General features: G+C 39.4%; 1 long non-coding RNA gene across 1 annotated transcript in view; it reads right to left on the bottom strand.

Annotated features, from left to right (window-relative positions):
• Positions 1–20,233, bottom strand: part of LOC133568398 (uncharacterized) — a 28,769-nt gene extending 8,536 nt beyond the window's left edge. The window contains exons 1-2 of the long non-coding RNA XR_009809596.1: positions 20,130–20,233; positions 17,979–18,093 (exon numbers count right to left, since the gene is read on the bottom strand). This is a non-coding gene — a long non-coding RNA (uncharacterized LOC133568398). The remainder of the gene's footprint in view (positions 1–17,978; positions 18,094–20,129) is intronic.
• Between the last annotated feature and the right edge of the window lie 2,245 nt (positions 20,234–22,478).

The following is a 22,478-nucleotide window of genomic DNA, read 5'->3' on the forward strand; positions in this document are numbered from 1 at the left end:
AGGTATACACTTCAGTGTCAAATATGTAGTTGGTATACTTGACAAATGATACATGTTAGCATGCTACCTATAAAAAAGTAGCTTTAGTTAGCTAATTTTGTAGGTAGTGTCATGCCAAATTTCTTCCCCTCTACAAAAACCTTCCCCCCGGAAGACATTTGGCGTGACAGCCCCTCTAATGCCTGAAGGACCCCAATGAGGGTGGAAGGACCTTAAAGCAGCCCACACAGCTGCCTGTTTTAAAAGCATTACAATTGGCAGATTGTCATTGGTGAAAAATAACGGTGAGGAAAAAATATTAGCATTCCAGCATGCTAACCTTTCAAGCTATTTTTTCTTCGCTAATTTTGCAGCTGTAACCCTTTCGAGTCATATAACTTGGTATTATCACGCCCTCATTGGGGTCCTTCAGGCATTAGAGGGGCTGTCATGCCAAATGTCTTCCAAAGGGAAGATTTTTGTTGGGCGGAACACATTTGGCGTGACAGTATACACCTTAGCATCCAATGTTGTTAGTGTATTTAACAAATGATACATGTAAGCATGCTAACATTAGCATAGTAGCTTTAGTGAGCTAATTTTGTAGGTATAAACCTCAGCGTCAAATATGCTTTTAGTGTCCTTGACGAATGATACTTGTTAGCATACTAACATTAGTATAGTAGCTTTAGTGAGCCAATTTTGTAAGTATACACCTCAGTGTCATATATGTTTTTAGTGTCCTTGACGAATGATACTTGTTAGCATACTAACATTAGTATAGTAGCTTTAGTGAGCCAATTTTGTAAGTATACACCTCAGTGTCATATATGTTTTTAGTGTCCTTGAAGAATGATACTTGTTAGCATACTAACATTAGTATAGTTGCTTTAGTTTGCTAATTTTGTAAGTGTACTTGACGAATTAAATTTGTTAGCATGGTAACGTTAGTAAAGTAGCTAGTTAATTTTGGAGGTATATACCTCAGTGTCAAATATGTAGTTAGTATACTTGACAAATGATACATGTTAGCATGCTACCTTTAGTAAAGTAGCTTTAGTTAGCTAATTTTGTAGGTATACACCTTAGTATCCAATGTTGTTAGTATACTTAACAAATGATACATGTTAGCATGCTAACATTAGTATAGTAGCTTTAGTGAGCTAATTTTGTAGGTATTGACCTCAGCATCAAATATGCTTTTAGTGTACTTGACAAATAATACTTGTTAGCATACTAACATTAGTATAGTAGCTTTAGTGAGCCAATTTTGTAAGTATACACCTCAGTGTCATATATGTTTTTAGTGTCCTTGACGAATGATACTTGTTAGCATACTAACATTAGTATAGTAGCTTTAGTGAGTCAATTTTGTAAGTATACACCTCAGTGTCATATATGTTTTTAGTGTCCTTGAAGAATGATACTTGTTAGCATACTAACATTAGTATAGTTGCTTTAGTTTGCTAATTTTGTAAGTGTACTTGACGAATTAAATTTGTTAGCATGGTAACGTTAGTAAAGTAGCTAGTTAATTTTGGAGGTATATACCTCAGTGTCAAATATGTAGTTAGTATACTTGACAAATGATACATGTTAGCATGCTACCTTTAGTAGAGTAGCTTTAGTTAGCTAATTTTGTAGGTATACACCTTAGTATCCAATGTTGTTAGTATACTTAACAAATGATACATGTTAGCATGCTAACATTAGTATAGTAGCTTTAGTGAGCTAATTTTGTAGGTATTGACCTCAGCGTCAAATATGCTTTTAGTGTACTTGACGAATAATACTTGTTAGCATACTAACATTAGTATAGTTGCTTTAGTTTGCTAATTTTGTAGGTATACACTGCAGCGTACAATGTTGTTAGTGTACTTAACGAATAATACATGTTAGCATACTAACATTAGTACAGTAGCTTTAGTTTGCTAATTTTTTAGATGTACATGACAAATTATATTTGTTCGCATGCTAACATTAGTAAAGTAGCTGGTTAATTTTGTAGGTATATACCTCAGTGTCAAATATGTAGGTAGTATACTTGACAAATGATACATGTTAGTATGCTACCTTTAGTAAAGTAGCTAGTTAATTTTGTAGGTATATACCTCAGTATCAAATATGTAGTTAGTATACTTGACAAATGATACATGTTAGCATACTACCTTTAGTAAAGTAGCTTTAGTTAGCTAATTTTGTAGATATACACCTCAATGTTGTTAGTGTACTTAACAAATGATACATGTTAGTATGCTAACATTAGTATAGTAGCTTTGTGAGCTAATTTTGTAGGTATACACCTCAGCGTCAAATATGTTTTTAGTGTCCTTGACGAATGATACTTGTTAGCATACTAACATTAGTATAGTTGCTTTAGTTTGCAAATTTTGTAAGTGTTCTTGACGAATTATATTTGTTAGCATGGTAACGTTAGTAAAGTAGCTAGTTAATTTTGTAGGTATATACCTCAGTGTTAAATAAGTAGTTAGTATACTTGACAAATGATACATGTTAGCATGCTACCTTTAGTAAAGTAGCTTTAGCTAGCTAATTTTGTAGGTATACACCTTAGTATCCAATGTTGTTAGTGTACTTAACGAATGATACATGTTAGCATGCTAACATTAGTATAGTAGCTTTAGTGAGCTAATTTTGTAGGTATAAACCTCAGCGTCAAATATGCTTTTAGTGTACTTGACTAATGATACTTGTTAGCAAACTAACATTAGTATCGTTGCTTTAGTTTGTTAATTTTCTAGGTATACACTGCAGCGTACAATGTTGTTAGTGTACTTAACGAATAATACATGTTAGCATGCTAACATTAGTACAGTAACTTTAGTTTGCTAATTTTTTAGGTGTACTTGACGAATTATATTTGTTAGCATGGTAACATTAGTAAAGTAGCTAGTTAATTTTGTAAGTATACACCTCAGTGTCAAATATGCTTTTAGTGTACTTGACGAATGATACTTGTGAGCATACTAACTTTAGTACAGTTGCTTTAGTTTGCTAATTGTGTAGGTATACACTTCAGCGTTTAAAATGTTAGTGTACTTGACAAATTATATTTGCTAGCATGGTAACATTAGTAAAGTAGCTTTAGTTAGTTAATTTTGTAGATATATACTTGAGTGTCAAATATGTTGTTAGTATACTTGTCGAATTATACGTACTTGTTAGCATGCCACCTTTAGTAAAGTAGCTTTAGTTAGCTAATTTTGTAGGTATACACCTTAGCGTCAAATATGTTGTTAGTGTATTCGACGATCGATACTTGTTACCATGCTAACACGTTAGTATAGTAGCTTTTGTTAACTAATTCTGTAGGTATACACCTCAGTGTCCAATATGTTGTCAGTGTACCTGATGAATAATAATTGTTTCCATGCTAACGTTAGTATAGTATCTTAACTTAGCAAAACACCTGAGCGTCCAATATGTTGTTATTGTACCTGACGACCGATACTTGCTGGCAAGCTAGCATTCCTATAGTAGCTTTAGTTAAAGGGGAACATTATCACCAGACCTATGTAAGCGTCAATATATACCTTGATGGTGCAGAAAAAAGACCATATATTATTTTAACCAATCTCCGAAGTCTAAATGGGTGAATTTTGGCGAATTAAACACATTTCTGTTTATCGCTCTTTTTGCGATGACGTCAGAACGTGACGTCTCCGAGGTAATACAGCCGCCATTTTTATTTTCAACACATTGCAAACATTGGGTCTCAGCTCTGTTATTTTCCGTTTTTTCAACTATTTTTTTGGAACCTTGGAGACATCATGCCTTGTCGGTGTGTTGTCGGAGGATGCAACAACACTAACAAGGAGGGATTCAAGTTGCACCACTGGCCCGAAGATGCGAAAGTGTCTGCCGCCAGACCCCCATTAAATGTGCCAGAGTGTCTCCACATTTTACCGGCGATGCTAAGGCAGACATGGCACAGAGATGTATGGATAACCTGCAGATGCATTTGCAACGATAAATTCAACAAAATCACAAAGGTGAGTTTTGTTGATGTTGACTTATGTGCTAATCAGACATATTTGGTTGCGGCGTGACTGCCAGCTAATCGATGCTAACATGCTACGCTAATCGACGCTAACATGCTATTTACCGGCGGTGCTAAAGCAGACATGGCACAGAGATGTATGGATAACCTGCAGATGCATTTGCAACTATAAAGTCAACGAATTCACAAAGGTGAGTTTTGTTGATGTTGACTGCCAGCCAATCGATGCTAACATACTATGCTAATCGATGCTAACATGCTATTTAACGGCGGTGCTAAAGCAGACATGGCACAGAGATGTATGGATAACCCGCAGATGCATTTGCAACTATAATTACGTTTCCTTCCACCCACATTTAATGCGAAAAAAACACTTACCAATCGAAGGATTTAAGTTGCTCCAGTGTTAAGAGATGCGAAAGCCCTGATCGTTTGGTCCACACATTTTACCGGCGATGCTAACGCAGCTATTCGGCCATGCTATGGCTATGAATAGCGTCAATAGCTATTCACTCAATACCTTCAATTTCTTCTTCAATACTTTCATACTCCAACCATCCATTTCAATACATGGGTAATCTGTTGAATCGCTTAAACCGCTGAAATCCGAGTCTGAATCTGAGCTAATGTCGCTATATCTTGCTGTGGTATTCGCCATTGTTTGTTTACATTGGCAGCACTGTGTGACGTCACAGGGAAATGGATAGTCGCATCGCAAATAGCGAAAATCAAGCACTTTAAAACTTTTTTTAGGGATATTCGGGGACCGGTAAAATTTTGAAAAAAACTTCAAAAAATACAACAAGCCACTGGGAACTGAATTTTATTGTTTTTAACACTTTTGAAATTGTGATAATGTTCCCCTTTAACTAATTATGTAAGAATACACCTCAGCGTCAAAAACGTTGTTAGTATACTTGACGAATGATACTTTAAGCATGCTAACGTTAGAATAGTAGCTTTAGTTAGCTAATTTAGTAGGTATACACATACTTGCCAACCCTCCCGTTTTTCCCGGGAGACTCCCGAATTTCAGTGCCCCTCCTGAAAATTTACCGGGGCAAACATTCTCCTGATTTTCTCCCGATTTTCACCCGGACAGCAATATTGGCGGCATGCCTTTCAGGCACTGCCTTTACTGTCCTTTACAACCTGTCTTCACGTCAGCTATCCCTCTGTACAAACAGTGTGCCGGCTCAGTCACTTAATATATGTGACACAAATAAGTGAATGCCATCCATACTTGGTCAACAGCCATACAGGTCCCATTTAGGGTGGCCGTACAAGCAACTTTAACACTGTTACAAATATGCGCCACAATGTGAACCCACACCAAAACAGAATGACAAACACATTTTCGGGAGAACATCTGCCCACATATGCGGTCCTCTCCAAGGTTTCTCATAGTCATTGTCACTGACGTCCCACTGGGGTGAGTTTTTCCTTGCCCTTATGTGGGCTCTGTACCGCGGATGTGGTTGTGGCTTGTGCAGCCCTTTGAGACATTTGTGATTTAGGGCTATATAAATAAACACTGATTGATTGACTTGGCGCTATCTGGCCAGCATGCTAACTGTTAGCATTTCGATTTGGCTTAGGCCCTGCAACATTCACACATACAGTGGGGCAAAAAAGTATTTAGTCAGCCACCGATTGTGCAAGTTCTCCCACTTAAAATGATGACAGAGGTCTGTAATTTTCATCATAGGTACACTTCAACTGTGAGAGACAGAATCTGAAAAAAAATATCCAGGAATTCACATTGTAGGAATTTTAAAGAATTTATTTGTAAATTATGGTGGAAAATAAGTATTTGGTCAACCATTCAAAGCTCTCACTGATGAAAGGAGGTTTTGGCTCAAAACCTCACGATACATGGCCCCATTCATTCTTTCCTTAACACGGATCAATCGTCCTGTCCCCTTAGCAGAAAAACAGCCCCAAAGCATGACGTTTCCACCCCCATGCTTCACAGTAGGTATGGTGTTCTTGGGATGCAACTCAGTATTCTTCTTCCTCCAAACACGACGAGTTGAGTTTATACCACAAAGTTCTATTTTGGTTTCATCTGACCACATGACTTTCTCCCAATCCTCTGCTGTATCATCCATGTATCCATTTTGGTATAAACTCAACACGTCGTGTTTGGAGGAAGAAGAATACTGAGTTGCATCCCAAGAACACCATACCTGCTGTGAAGCATGGGGGTGGAAACATCATTTCATATTCTGTCTCTCACAGTTGAAGTGTACCTATGATGAAAATTACAGACCTCTGTCATCATTTTAAGTGGGAGAACTTGCACAATCGGTGGCTGACTAAATACTTTTTTGCCCCACAGTAATTTACAGCGCCCTGTGATGAGGTGGCGACTTGTCCAGGGTGTACCCCGCCTTCCGCCCGATTGTAGCTGAGATAGGCGCCAGCACCCCCCACGATCCCGAAAGGGAATAAGCGGTAGAAAATGGATGGATGGATAATTTACAGCGAAAATGAATTTTCTAGTTCATTGAAAACAATCTATTTAATGCACTAATGGCTTCCTGGTACTGGGTAATTTTAGATTGAGACATAACAAGCCAGAGTTTAGGGGAAAAAAACAAATACGTTGATTGTAATATTGCACACACTGAAAAGGGAGAATGATAGAGCGGATCTGAACAGAGTGACTTTAGGTCCAGACCCAAATGAATTAAAGACCGTGTGCCCAGCGTTTGGGGTCTCTGTCATGCAGACTACTTACTTATTCATTCAGTGGCAGCCTGCAGGGAGCCCACAAAGAAAGATGCCCGCCTTCCCTCGCTGGTTCAGCCCACTAAAGTTCCATCGATAACCCGAGCAGCATCCATCTTCCTAAGGCCCACCAAAGGTCAGCTGCGGCATAACTTAAACTTCTTTTTTTCCTGGCATCAGATTTACCGACAGTTGTCCCATAGCGGCCCACGGTGGCTCCGTGACACTTGCTCACACACACACACACACACACACACACACACACACACACACACACACACACACACACACACACACACACACACACACACACATTTAAACGCAGTGCTGAGCAAGGCCGACTTGTAATTCTGCAATGTGGTGAAAGCGATGTTCGCAGTCGATAAAAGAGACCCTTGGGTGCGTGTAGGAACAGCACTCTGCGGGCCTTCTTCAACAACTCTGTCCCACGTACTCAGAGGCTGCAAATCCACACCTGCATCCTTACCTGGACTAATAAGCACCATAATTAACACAACGCACAAAACCCTAAACCAGTGAAGTTGGCACATTGTGTAAATAGTAAAAAACAAAAGAATACAATTATTTGCAAATGCTTTTCAACTTATATTCAATTGAATAGACTGCAAAGACAAGATATTTACTGCGATGAGTTGGTGACTTGTCCAGGGTGTACACCGCCTTCCACCCGGTTGTAGCTGAGATAGGCACCAGTGCCCCCCGCGACCCCAAAGGGAACAAGCGGTAGGAAATGGATGGATGGATGGACAAGACGGTCGAACTGACAAACTAATTTTTTTTTTTGCAAATAATCATTAACTTAGAATTTCATGGCAGCAACACATTGCAAAAAAGTCGGCACAGGGGCATTTTTACCACTGTGTTACATGGCCTTTCCTTTTAACAACACTCAGTAAACATTTGGGAACTAAGGAGACCAATTTTTGAAGTTTTTCAGGTGGAATTATTTCCCATTCTTGCTTGATGTACAGCTTAAGTTGCTCCGTTGTGGTATTTTAGGCTTCATATTGCACCACACATCTCCAATGGGAGACAGGTTTGGACTACAGGCAGGCGCCAGTCTAGTAACCACACTCTTTGTCTTGCTGAAATAAGCAGGGGTGTCCATGTAAAAGACATTGCTTGATTGGCAACATATGTTGCTCCAAAACCTGTAGGTACCATTCAGCATTAATGGTGCCTTCACATATGTGTAAGTTACCCATGCCTTGCGCACTAATACACTCCCATACCATCACAGATGCTGGCTTTTGAACTTTGCGTCTATAACAATCCGGATGGTTCTTTTCCTCTTTGGTCCGGAGGATACAACGTCCACATTTTCAAAAAAATGAATTGTGGACTTGTCGGGACCACAGAACACTTTCCCAATTTGAATCAGTCCATCGTAAATGAGCTCGAGCCCAGCGAAGCTAGCAGCGTTTCTGGGTGTTGTTGATAAATGGCTTTGGCTTTGCATAGTAGAGTTTTAACTTGCACTTACCAATGTAGCGACCAACTGTAGTTACTGACAGTGGTTTTCTGAAGTATTACTGACCCATGTGGTGATATCCTTTACACACTGATGTTGCTTTAATGCCTGAGGAATCGAAGGTCACGGGCATTCATTGTTGGTTTTCAGCCTTGCTGTTTACATGTAGTGATTTCTCCAGATTCTCTGGGCTTTTTGATGATAATACGGACCATACATGGTGAAATCCCTAAATTCCTTGCAATAGCTCATTGAGAAATGTTCTTAAACTGTTCAACAATTTGCTCACGCATTTGTTCACAAAGTGGTGACCCTCGCCCCATCCTTGTTTGTGATTGACTGAGCATTTCATGGAAGCTCCTTCTATACCCAATCGTGGCACCCACCTTTTCCCAATTAGCCTGTTCACCTGTGGGATGTTCCAAACAAGGGTTTGATGAGCATTCCTCAACTTTCTCAGTCTTTTTTGCTAATTTTGCTAGCTTTTTCTAAACATGTTGCAGGCATCAAATTCCAAATGAGCTAATGTTTGCCAAAAATATAGTTTTCCAAGTTGAACGTTAAGAATCTTGTCTTTGCAGTCTATTCAATTCAATATAAGTTGAAAAGGATTTGCAAATCATTGTATTCTGTTTTTATTTATCTTTTACACAATGTGCCACCTTCACTGGTTTTGGGGTTTGTACTTTGTAAACATTTTCTTGAATTTCTAGTTTCTTGAATTGGATCATATTAGTACATTGTTTGATTTATTTGCTCTTTAGGAATATAAAGCCATCCATGGATCGATCAATGAAAACACTGCTAAATTCTGTGCATGCCAAGCTGCTCATTAGCAATGCCACTCTGTAAACAAACACTACAACAAAGTACACACCTGGGGACTCATGTATTAGGATTGCTTACGCACAAAAAAGTTAAAAAGTTAAAGTACCAATGATTGTCACACACACACTAGGTGTGGCGAAATTATTCTCTGCATTTGACTCATCCCCTTGTTCACCCCCTGGGAGGTGAGGGGAGCAGTGGGCAGCAGCGGTGCCGCGCCCGGGAATCATTTATGGTGATTTAACCCCCAATTCCAAACCTTGATGCTGAGTGCCAAGCAGGGAAGTAATGGGTCCCATTTTTTTTTATAGTCTTTGGGATTTGAACTCACGACCTACCGATTTCAGGGTGGACACTCTAACCCCTAGGCCACTGAGTAGGTTATAAAAACCTGGCGTGCGGCCATTTTGTCAGCGTAACAGGTACTATATATTTCTACAGGATGTGGATTTTGCGATACACAGAGGTGGTTGTTTGGGCTTTGCCAACATTTGATTTAAAAAAATTAAAAAAGATCAAGGCAAGGACACCATTTTTTTTTCTCCAATGTTTTTTGATGCTTCACAATATATTCATATTTGTGATGTTGTCTATAAATGTATGTGGGCGACCATTCAGCCGCCTATTGCTGTCACAGCAGCTGCCAGAGACCGGTGAGGAAGGCCCCGACTTTAGGCCACGTACGGTTGCTACTGCAAGAAGCTTTCCTGGGTTGTAATAATGAATTGAGTAATCAAACACGAGTCAAAGTCATTTGTATCGTTTTTGAGAGCGTTGGGATGTTTAAATGTAAAAGATCGCATTCAACCAAATATTACAACCTTGCTCACGTTTTCTGGATTTGAACGTACGTCTATTTTTACAAAAAATATTATTACATGAGGCCTGCGGTCTTATCTAATGGTATTTTGTCTAACCTACGCCAGATCTGGGCAAAATACGGCCCTCAGGCTACATGCGACCCATTGAGATTTTCAATCCGGCCCACTGGACAGTCTACTTAATTTTTTTAGACCTTTAGCATTGAAACTGTAGCCGCCATTATGATGTGCAGTGCTCTTTTTAAATGACCCTAAGTCGTGGTTATGGTCGAAATCTGCACTTTTGGGTGTTATAGGAGTTATTACGGTTATCTACGTCACAGCAGCTCAGACCAGGAACAAAGCAGAGTGGGCGGGGTTTGTTATCAGAGCAGCCAGCCCTAAACGCATGTGTCAGGAACAGATGCGAAAGAAAATTTTTACAACAAATTTCTGCATAAAAGTGTTAATATATCCTATTGTAGGTGTTTATTACCCTGATTTGTTTGTTACATGTTTGTTGTGTTTTGGTTGATTGTAAAAGATGTCTATCGAGGAGCTGGTCTGAGAAGTAAAAGAGGAATGATGTTCATTTGTTGTTAATATTCAGTGTTTTATTGTTCATATTTAATATTGTCAATCTCACTTTTATTTTAATGTACATTTTGTTGTCCCATTCAGTAAAAAACTGTAAAATTCCATTCTGGTTTTTTGAGGTGGTCTGTCATAACTTTTTAAGAATTCTAAAGGACATTGTGAATTTTGGTATTAGTATTGTCATGCCTGTAATTCAGTTTTAAGTTTGATCATGTTTGTTTTGTTTTTGGACTCTTCTTTCCCGTTTTACACTTCCTGGTTTTGTTTGTTTCCATAGTAACCCATTAGTTTCCACCTGGTCTCCAAGTCACGCCCAGCCCTCAGTCCCACACCTATTTCTAATCATCATAGCTGCTATTTATACCATTCTGTCCCTGTCCTCGTCCTGGGAACTTTGCTATTTGCTTTCTGCCTTCATGCCTGCTATTGCATTGCCTACACAAGCTACTCATTCTCCATGCCCACGATCACCTGCCACGCACCTTGCTATTGTTGCCTCCTGTTTTGTTTTAGTTGTTTATAGTCATGCCATCTTGCTGTTTATGTTCATAGTTCATTCATGCCATCGTGCAAGTGTTTTTGTTTCCTGTTTGTATTTTGTAGTTTAGTAATATACCTCCTTGTGAGCACCCTTTGTTTTGATTATTTTTGTATATAGTGTATTAATAAATTATCATGTACCTGAATTCAGGCTTGGCCAGGAGTAAAACCAATCCATGTCATAGTCCTGACAAGTATTCCCGAAACAAAGGGACCCGAACACACATACTGTACTACAGATTTTTACAGCTAAATGTGTATACATCATTTATGCCCACATACACATTCCCCACCCCCCCCCAATATTTGTCCAGCTCTGACCTACGCTGACGCTTGTAAGTATTGTACGACAAAAAAGTAGTAAACCGCAACAAAAGCGGTGGGGTCTGTCTGCTACTTGACGCAGGGATGCGGTTTTCGTGAACCTAGGATGCAGAGACGGGAGGCAGAAGGAAGATCAAAAGGTGATTTAATTAGGTACCATAAAATAAAGAGCACCGGGCGTGGGACGAGCAGTCCTCCACGGGTGAAAAATACGAAAAAGTCCAGAGGACATGCCCTCGCATTTAGAAAGCATTTTGATAGGCAACCAGGGACAGCTGTGTCCTGATTGCCAATTAGGGATAAGTGTGTCAAATCAGCACTCCTACAGGGAGTGGAAAACAAGAGAAGGGGGACGAAAGCTGAAACAGAAACGAACACAAAACACAGAAAAACAATGACCAAGTACAAAAATGTCAAGTGGGAGTTTTGTTGTTTAGGTTTGAAACTTGGTGACACATTCCTGTTGTATGATGCCTGAGTGGAAATGGAAACTAAGCTTTTTTGCAACAGTTTCTCCAATACTAATGATTTGTGTCTTTATTACGAAAGCTTTTTTTAGACACAGCGTTTATGTAACAACATTTTTTGCATGTGAATTTTGCAAACTGACTTTTTTTTTTTTACATCAAATTACGCTGACAATGTCATTGAAAATAAATTAAAATGTAAAAAAAATTCAGTTCATGAAAAAAATGTGTGTATAAAATTTCAGTGTATGAAAATTTGCTGCATCAAAATGCAAGACTCACTTCCGGAAAATCAAGACAGAAGCAATTGAGCCAATGAGGTGTCAAGTTTGAAGTCATGTGACACGGGTCTTGCAAAAACAGCATTAAAAAAAACCTGTTAATTGGACATAATGCAACATTATTAACATTATAATGGTTTTAAAACTATAGAAAATATTCCAATGGTTAAAATTTGCACTTTGAGTGACATACGAAGCTCTGCTTCACACAGACAAGGCACAAACGGAGTTGGACAGAGTGGGCGGGGCTTGTTTACGGAGCAAAAAAGCATTAGTGAGTTCTACAGCAAACATATGCAAAACTGCGATGAATCCATCCATTTTCTACCGCTTATTCCCTTTGGGGTGGAAGGGGGCTCTGGAGCTAATCTCAGCTACAATGAGGTGGGAGGCGGGGTGCACCCTGGACAAGTCGCCACCTCATCGCAGGGCCAACACAGATAGACAGACAACATTCACACTCACATTCACACACCAGGGACCATTTTGGTGTTGCATATTATATCAAATATGGGGATGTTGTTTTACCCTTTGCGTTTATGTTTCATCTTGTTTGTTGCATCTTTGTTGGTCTTTTACGATTATAAAATATGTTGATCAAGGAGGCGGTCTGCAGGAGCGTGACGTATTTTCTCAATATTCAGTGTTTTATCGTTGACAGTTTATATTGGAGATGCCACATTCTATATTTTTATGTAATTCAGTAAAATAACTAAAGTTCATTCCGTATTTAAGATGGTCTATTTTTTTTCTGAAAAAGACACAGAATGTACATACAAATACAGCATATGGGATTTAAAATATTAAAAATGAACAATAAAACACAGAATATTAAGAATATATGAACGTTGCTCCTCTACCGCAGACCACCTCCTTGATCGACATCTCTTATAAACAAGCAAGAGCAACAAAGATGCAAGAAACACGGCATAAAATAAGGCAAAATTATAAAAAAAAAAGATCCACTCCTTTGATTTTAATATCACCGTAGCACGTTGTTCATCCATTAATGACCAAACTTTGTCTTGTGAACAATGAGTTAAGTTACACCATACTTGACAACCTTGAGACCTCTAATTTCGGGAGGTGGGGGGTTGGGGGCGTGGTCGGGGGTGGAGCGTGGTTGGGGGCTTGGTCAAAAGTCAAATATTTAATATATATATATTAAATTATATATATATATATATATATATATATATATATATATATATATATATATAAAATACTTGACATTCAGTGAATTCTAACTATATATATAAACATAAAATAAATATTTGAATTTCAGTGTTCATTTATTTACACCTATACAAAATGTAACACGGAACGACACAGGAGGTCCTTCATACCGACAGCCATCAGACTGTATAATGCATATGTTCCTTGACTGCACTTAAATGTAGAATATATATAGAATATATTTATATTGTTCATATATTATATATTATATATATATATTATATAATATATTACATGTATAATATATTATATATATTATATTATTTATTATTATCATTGTTTATTGTGAGCGAACTGTGGTGCTGAATTAAATAAAGTACATTCTATTCTACATTCTATTCTATTCTATGTACAGTAGATGGCAGTATTGTCCTGTTTAAGTGTGTCAGAAGTTCACAACATTGGAGCTTACGGCAGATGAACTGCTTTACGGTAGACGAAAATGTGACTGCTGTTGTTGTGTGTTATTACCGGGCTGAGAGGACTTTAATGAAACTGCCTAACAATAAACCCACATAAGAAACCAAGAACTCGCCCTCGATCATTCTACAGTTATAACGTCATTGGGCAGGCTCGCTCTTTATATTGTGGGAAAGCGGACGTGAAAACAGACTGTCGTCACGTCACTCAGGTCCGCTTAGAGTCGGAGGGGGCGTGGCCTCCAGCTCCGCCTGAATTTCGGGAGATTTTCGGGAGAAAATTTGTCCCGGGAGGTTTTCGGGAGAGACGCTAAATTTCGGAAGTCTCCCGGGCAAGTATGAGTTACACTCAAACATTTATTCCTCCCTGTATGAATGCATGATGCAATCAAACATGTCTTCTTGGGTACATTTATCTGATCATCATTATCCAGCACCATTGTGTATCACACATCATGACGTGGAAACCGTATGTCACTCAAAAATGCCGATTCTATCCATTGGAATCATTTCTATAGTTGAAAAACATCAAGCGGGCCGCATTGAAATGTTTCTTATGTTGTATTATGCCCAGTTAACTGCTTTTTTTATTGCTGTTTTGCAAGACCTGTGTCACGTCACTTCAAACTTGACACCTCCTTGGCTGCTTCTGAGACAGGAATGATTGCGTCAGTCTTAATTTACCGGAAGTTGAGTCTTGCTTTTTGAAGCAATACATTTTTCGACACTATGATTTTTTTTACAATTATTTTTTCATACACTGAATTTAATAACACTGGAGTTTTAATTTAATGACAATGTTAGCATAGTTTGATGTAAAAATAAAAAATCAGTTCACAAGATTCAGTTACATAAATCCAAAGTAAAAAAAAAAAAAGTTTTGTAATACACAAATTAACCTCCATACAATACAGCATTTTCATGTGAACTGAATCGTTGAATTTTATACCAGTTTTAAGTCCAAACACATACGGATGCAGCACAGAAAGGGAGTGAAGATGAGAGGGCGTGGGTTCAAACCCCGGGGACAGCGATACTCTCTTTGTATGATGCACGCGGGGCAAGCGGGAGATTTTCAGCGCGTCTATGAAAATTCAATGTCACTTTGGGCTAAGCCAAGCATTTTTTTCGTCTGGCTATGGCTTCCTCATGCATGAATTGTTCACATGGACCCACAAAGGAGAGTAATCATCTCTCACATACAAAAAAAAAAGTTTTTCTGCATCCTATCTAATACACACAAACCCAGTCAGGCACTTACTTGCTTTAAAAACCTTTGTATATTATAGCAAGCCAAACCTATTTTCAGGTAATGTCAACATGTAGAAATCAGTGTATTGTTAAGGAATACTGTACTTGCAAAGCCATGGAACTTAAAGGCCTACTGAAATGAGATTTTCTTATTTAAACGGGGATAGCAGGTCCAGTCTATGTGTCATACTTTATAATTTCGCGATATTGCCATATTTTTGCTGAAAGGATTTAGTAGAGAACATCCACGATAAAGTTCGCAACTTTTGGTCGCTAATAAAAAAGCCTTACCCGTACCGAAAGTAGCAGACGATGTGCGCGTGACGTCACAGGTTGTGGAGCTTCTCACACCCTCACATTGTTTACAATCATAGCCACCAGCAGCTAGAGCGATTCGGACCGAGAAAGTGACAATTTCCCCATTAATTTGAGCGAGGATGAACGATTCGTGGATGAGGATAGTGAGAGTAAAGGACTAAAAGGAAACAAAAAAAAAAAGACGAGGGCAAAGGTAGCGATTCAGAAGTTATTAGACACATTTACTAGGATAATTCTAGAAAATCCCTTCTCTGCTTATTGTGTTACTAGTGTTTTAGTGAGGTTATATAATCATACCTGAAATTCGGAGGGGTGTGGTGAACGCCAGTGTCTCTGACGGAAGCCACGGAGGAGCCAAGAAAGTCGCAGCTGCCTCTTTGACAGCTGCAGGAGGAACGACACAAGCTCCGCTCATGTTTACGGTAAGAGCCAACTTATTACCACAATTTTCTCACCGAAACCTGCCGGTGGACATGTGGTAGAGAACCATGTCCGCTTGACCGCTCTGTTCCATATTAAAGCTTCTGTATTGCTACAGCCGGCTGCAATACACCGCTTTCCACCAACATCTTCCTCCTTCTAGCCTCCATTATTAATTGAACAAATTGCAAAAGATTCAGCAACACAGATGTCCAGAATACTTTGTAATTATGCGATAAAAACAGACTACTTTTAGCCGTGATCGGTGCTGGAAGAACATGTCCGCTACCACCGGTGACGTCACGCGCACGCGTCATCATACCGCGATGTTTTCAACAAGACACTTCGCGGGAAATTTTAGTAAAATTTTAGCCGTATTGTCATGTGTTGCAATATTAATATTTCATCATTGATATATAAACTGTCAGACTGCGTGGTGGGTAGTAGTGGATTTCAGTAGGCCTTTAAAAGATCTATTACCAGATGTGAGGCAGGAGTAACCTTGTAGCCAATGATCACATTTTGCTGAGAGGCTGTAAGACGGAGGAAATGCAGGAGAAGCATCGTGGATGGACAAGGGCAGCTGGTTGTTCCCTCACTCAAAGGTGTCGTCAATGACGACAGAGGGGGGTCGGCAAGAGGGCGATCTATCCCCAGAGGAAAGAGAAGCACCATCTCGTGAAGATTGAGCTCGACAACCTCCACACAGTCCAACCAAATGCGAATGCCTTTGACGTAGCAGTGAGCAGGAAAGCGGTTTAGTGTAAACATAAAGCAAAATGTCCCCGGGAAAGTGCCCTGGGGGACACCAATCGTGGATATAGAACGTATGACAGCATGAGGTGAATCAGTGGCAAGATTTAGGTTGTCAGCTGTGCTTTGGAGAAAAAAAGAATGATGTCATGGATGTTTGCGTGTGGCAAGTGGAACCACATGTAGGGAAGCAAATTTGTGGAATGCAGCTTGACAAAATGGTGTAATTACCAATAAATACTTGGACACACGGTGGTGTCGAATGCAGAGTTGGCAGAACAGACGGCGTGGCGCGGTTGGGAGAGTGGCCGTGCCAGCTATCTGAAGGTTCCTGGTTTGATTCCCACCTTATACCAACTTTGTCACTTTCGTTGTGTCCTTGAGCAAGACACTTCACCCTTGCTCCTGATGGGTCGTGGTTAGCGCCTTGCATGGCAGCTCCTGCCATCAGTGTGTTTATGTGTGTGTAAATGGGTGAATGTGGATATAGGACCCGTCAAAGTTTGTTGTTGACGAACCCCAAGGTGCAGAGATGGAGGCAGGCATGGAGTGAGAAAACATGGTTTTAATACAAAATACTAGAACAAAACCAAACAAAGGGTACAAACAAGAAGCACGCACTTGGGGGGATAACAAACTAAGAGAGCTAGCATGGGAGCTAGAAAACAAAAAGGAACTTTAGCATGGAAAACAGAAGTCGTACTTATACTTAAAAAACTAAATGGAAGCAGGGAACAAAAGACAGTAGGGCTAAAAACCGCTCTCAAACATAGTTTACCGCAACACTGCATTGACACATCAAGATACGACACGACAGGTAGCAAATACAAGTGCAACATGTGACAACCACAATAATCCAGCAACTGACTCAAGACAAAGCAGGTACAAATAGGAGCGGGCTGATTGATAGCAGGTGTGGCCAGGTGCCAAGCAGCCGCAGCTGAGGGAAAACAGCACACAGAGAGACAAACAGGAAGCTGAACCAAAATAAGAGTGCTTACAGGAACTAAGGACAGGAAATACTAAGAACACACAGAGGAAAAACTGAAACCCAAACAAACGGTCAGTGGCAAGCCTGACAGTGTCAAAGCGCTTTGAGTACCTTGAAGGTAGAAAAGCGCTGTACGAGTATGACCCATTTACCATTTACCATTTATGTCATGATCCGTTGCCCGGATAATTTTTGTTTAGTTTTTGACTCCTTCAGTTCCTGTTTTGAGCACCCCTAGGTTTGTGTTTTGGTTACCATGGGTGCAGATTGGTTTCACCCGCCTCTGATTAGTGTTTGGCACGCTCAACTGCTGCCGAGCACAAATCAAAGAGTTATTTATTCCTGTTTTTTGCCACACACGGTCTGGTTTTCTTATTGGCTTTCAAGGCAACAGTTATTGGTTTGATTCCTTGGCCAGTTGATATGCTAAGCTTTCGTGCTAGCCTTTTTCTTAAGCTTCCCGGTCTTCACCTTTGTTTTGTTTGTTGGGACATTGCATGATTGATGGACAAAAAATAATTTCCTTACCTGCACCTTGCCTTCGGAGTTCCGTCAGCATCCTGGGAGAACGATCCACGCAGTAAAATGCGACCCCACCGTGACGGATTGGTTCATTCCAGGCAAGGTTCTATACACATGAGGGCTGTCCAAACAAAGGTAAGAGGTATAACAAAGGCGTGGGGCAATAAGGTAGGTCAAAGGTCAGGCAAGGTTTACTAAATAAAGGCAAGAGTGCAAACGTGGAACTCAAGGACTTGGCATGAACGGCAACCGACTGGCACCTAAACTGAAAGACGGGGGAGTATACAGTGGGGCAAAAAAGTATTTAGTCAGCCAACGATTGTGCAAGTTCTCCCACTTAAAATGATGACAGATGTCTGTAATTTTCATCATAGGTACACTTCAACTGTGAGAGACAGAATGTGAAAAAAAAATCCAGGAATTCACATTGTAGGAATTTTAAAGAATTTATTTGTAAATTATGGTGGAAAATAAGTATTTGGTCAACCATGCAAAGCTCTCACTGATGGAAGGAGGTTTTGGCTCAAAATCTCATGATACATGGCCCCATTCATTTTTTCCTTAACACGGATCAATCGTCCTGTCCCCTTAGCAGAAAAACAGCCCCAAAGCATGATGTTTCCACCCCCATGCTTCACAGTAGGTGTGGTGTTCTTGGGATGCAACCCAGTATTCTTCTTCCTCCAAACACGACGAGTTGAGTTTATACCAAAAAGTCCTATTTTGGTTTCATCTGACCACATGACATTCTCCCAATCTTCTGCTGTATCATCCATGTATCCATTTTACTGAAATGAGATTTTCTTATTTAAATGGGGATAGTAGGTCCATTCTATGTGTCATACTTGATCATTTTGCGATATTGCCATATATTTGCTGGAAGGATTTAGTAGAGAACATCGACGATAAAGTTCGCAACTTTCGGTGTTAAGAGAAAAGCCCTGCCTCTACCGGAAGTCGCAGACGATGACGTCACATGTGTGGGGGCTCCTCACATATTCACATTGTTTTTAATGGGAGCCTCCAACAAAAAGTGCTATTCGGACCGAGAAAACGACAATTTCCCCATTAATTTGAGCGAGGATGAAAGATTCGTGTTTGAGGATATTGATAGCGACAGACTAGGAAAAAAATGATTAAAAAAAATAAGTTAAAAAAAAAATGATATTGCTTTGGGACGGATTCCGATGTTTCTAGACACATTTACTAGGATAATTCTGGGAAATCCCTTATCTTTCTATTGTGTTGATAGTGTTTTAGTGAGTTAAATAGTACCTGATAGTCGGAGGTGTACGTCCACGGGTGTCTTGACGCTAATGTCTCAGGGAAGTCGACGGCAGCTTTATGCACGGCACAAGCTCAGCTTTTCTCCGGTAAGAAGCGACTTTTTACCACAATTTTCTCACCGAAAACTGCTGGTTGACCTTCCGTCGTGATTCATGTTTGCTTGACCGCGCTCTGATCCATAGTACAGTTTTACCTCCATGAATTTTAAACAAGGAATCACCGTGTGTTTGTGTGGCTAAAGGCTAAAGCTTCCCAACTCCATCTTTCTACTGTGACTTCTCCAATATTAATTCAACAAATTGCAAAAGATTCAGCAACACAGATCTCCAAAATACTCTGTAATTATGCCGTTAAAGCAGACGACGTTTAGCTGTGTGTGTGTGCAGCGCTCATATTTCCTTAAAACCCGTGACTTGCGTACACGTCATCATTACAAGACGTTTTCAAGACGAAACTCCCGGGAAATTTAAAATTGTAATTTAGTAAACTAAAAAGGCCGTATTGGCATGTGTTGCAATGTTAATATTTCATCATTGATATATAAACTATCAGACTGCGTGGTGGGTAGTAGTGGGTTTCAGTAGGCCTTTAAAAAGCCACAAATAACTGCAGCTGCGCCTCGCTGGCATTATTTCAGCGTTGTCACTTCGCTAGCAGAGTTAACTAGCTTGTGGGCGAGGCTGCAGTTGACCAACAAAGTATTTACATTTCGGCACGACGCATCGATTGTTTGTATCAATAAAAATTGGGATATAGTTCCATGACTTTTCCAAAACTATTGAGAAAAAAAATCCATAACTTTTCCGAGGTCTGGAAATTGCATTTTAAAAATTCCATGAGATTTTTTCAGGTTTTAGTGTTTGAACCCACCTTGACCAGGCACGGATGGACGGAGAGAGATGATTGGACGGGACACAAAGATCGTGGTAAGACACAGGTGTACCAATGATGAAACCAGGTGTAGACCATCTCACTAGGAGCACAAAGAGTGCAAACCAATTAACACGTCAGAATATAACATCATCAACCTGTTTCATAGGTAAAGTGGTATTTTTTTATAGTGCATAGTACTCTTTTTGCAGATACAATTCCATGTATTTTTGATTAATAAATGTAATTTCATATGTAATGGACATCTGTTTGGCGCCCCCTGAGGGTTGTGTTAAAATGCTTTGGAAAGACATGCAACCCCACATGTAATACAGATGTTATAATCATAAAACCAATGGTGAGTGACTTATGGGCAATTAGACCTGCCTGTGACCCTGCAAAGACATTACACTTGATGTTTTTTGAATCAATCTCGCTCCAATTTTACCGACATAGAATAGACATGTTCTCGTCATTCTCCTAAAGGTGTGTGCAAAACTTTGTGGCGATTCGGCTAAACACTTTTGAGTTGCTGTCGAGCGCATTGGCATTTCAATCAGTCTGACTTATGGGGGTCAATCAAACCTTGGCGTTTCAATACTGTCACCATGTTGGATATAGGTCAGGAAAATAACAGTCAGGGTGCATTTTTTGCAGAAATGTCCTTCCGTATGCAGATGTTCAGAGGTAGCAGAGATACATAAACAAAAAGTGTGTATTAAAGACACACACCTATGGATTAATGTTTTGTCTTCACAGAGCCCAGACTATGGTTGTACGGTATACCGGTATTAGTACAGTACCGCGATACTAATTAATCCTATTTGGTACTATACCACCTCTCAAAAGTACCGGTCCACCAACACCGTCGTCATGTCATGACATTGGTGGTTTTAGGAGCATGTTCGGCAGCGCACAATCACAGAGTACTTACAAGTAGACACAGTGTGTAGACAGAAAAGGGAGAATGGATGAATTTTGTCCTAAAAACTAACGATAAAGGTGGAGATGTAACACTGAAACGCCCTCAGGCAGAGGTCCTTTAAGACATGGTTAAAGTCCAGCCCCAGTCGGCAGTGTTTTAGCTACTTCTAAATCACTAATCCTCATCTCCATGGCGACAAAAAGTACATTTCTTACAAGTATCCTCCCAGCAAGATTAGGAATAGCTAAACATGCTTCACTGCACACCGTAGGGAGGATACAATAGCTCACCGGCTTCACAATGTAAACAAATGCTCTGGGTGGATCTACACCTGACATCCACTGTAATGATACAAAGTACAAGAGCGTACTTAATCGTTTCTATTATGATTACATCAATAGGTTTTATCCTCACATTTTAATTTTTAAAATATTCATATTATATTCATAAACTCAGGAAATACGTCCCTGGACACATGAGGACTTTGAATATGAACAATGTCAGGGACACATGAGGACTTTGAATATGACCAATGTATGATCCTGTAACTACATGGTATTGGATTGATACCCAAATTTGTGATATCATCCATCATCCAAAACTATTGTAAAGTATCCAAACAACAGAAGAATAAGTTATTATTACATTTCAACAGAAGTGTAGATAGAACATGTTAAAAGAGAAAGTAAGCAGATATTAACAGTACATAAACAAGTACATTAATAATTCATTTGCTACCACTTGTCCTTAACAAGGGTTGACAAAATAATAGAATGATAAATGACACAATATGTTACTGCATGTCAGCAGACTAAGAGCCTTTGTTTGCTTACTTACTACTAAAACAAAAGTATCTAGTCTAGTATGTTCACTATTTTATTTACAACTTAAGAACAAACTTGCAATAAGAAACATATGTTTAATGTACCGTAATATTGTTTGTTAAAATAAAGACAATGTAATTTTTTGTGGTGCCCTTTAATTAGAAAAGTATCGACATAATTGTAATAATTAATCATTTTAAATATTGGTATCGGGACAACATTAGCCCAGACTTAACAGATTCTAGTTCAGGGGTAAAGAACCTATGGCTCGCGAGCCAGATGTGGCTCTTTTGATGACTGCATCTGGCTCTCGGATAAATATGAGCTGACAGTGCTTAACATGATAAGTAATGAAATATTCCACTTGTAATAAGTGTTAAAAATAATGTTCAAAACATAAAACATTGTCATGCATTTTTAGTCCATCCATCCGTTTACTACCACACCTGTTCAAGAAGTTGCGTTAAGAAGTTATTTTTTTATTATTGGTTAGTGTGGGACTTGTCCTCTTGGGGGTTCTTCAGACCACCAAGCACCGGCATGAGAGCCCGTTTCAGGGTTACAATATTTTATTTTTCAATAAGTCTCTCAGTTGCTTTC

Source organism: Nerophis ophidion, linkage group LG14, assembly GCF_033978795.1.
Source record: "Nerophis ophidion isolate RoL-2023_Sa linkage group LG14, RoL_Noph_v1.0, whole genome shotgun sequence".
In the NCBI taxonomy this organism is placed as follows: domain Eukaryota; kingdom Metazoa; phylum Chordata; class Actinopteri; order Syngnathiformes; family Syngnathidae; genus Nerophis; species Nerophis ophidion.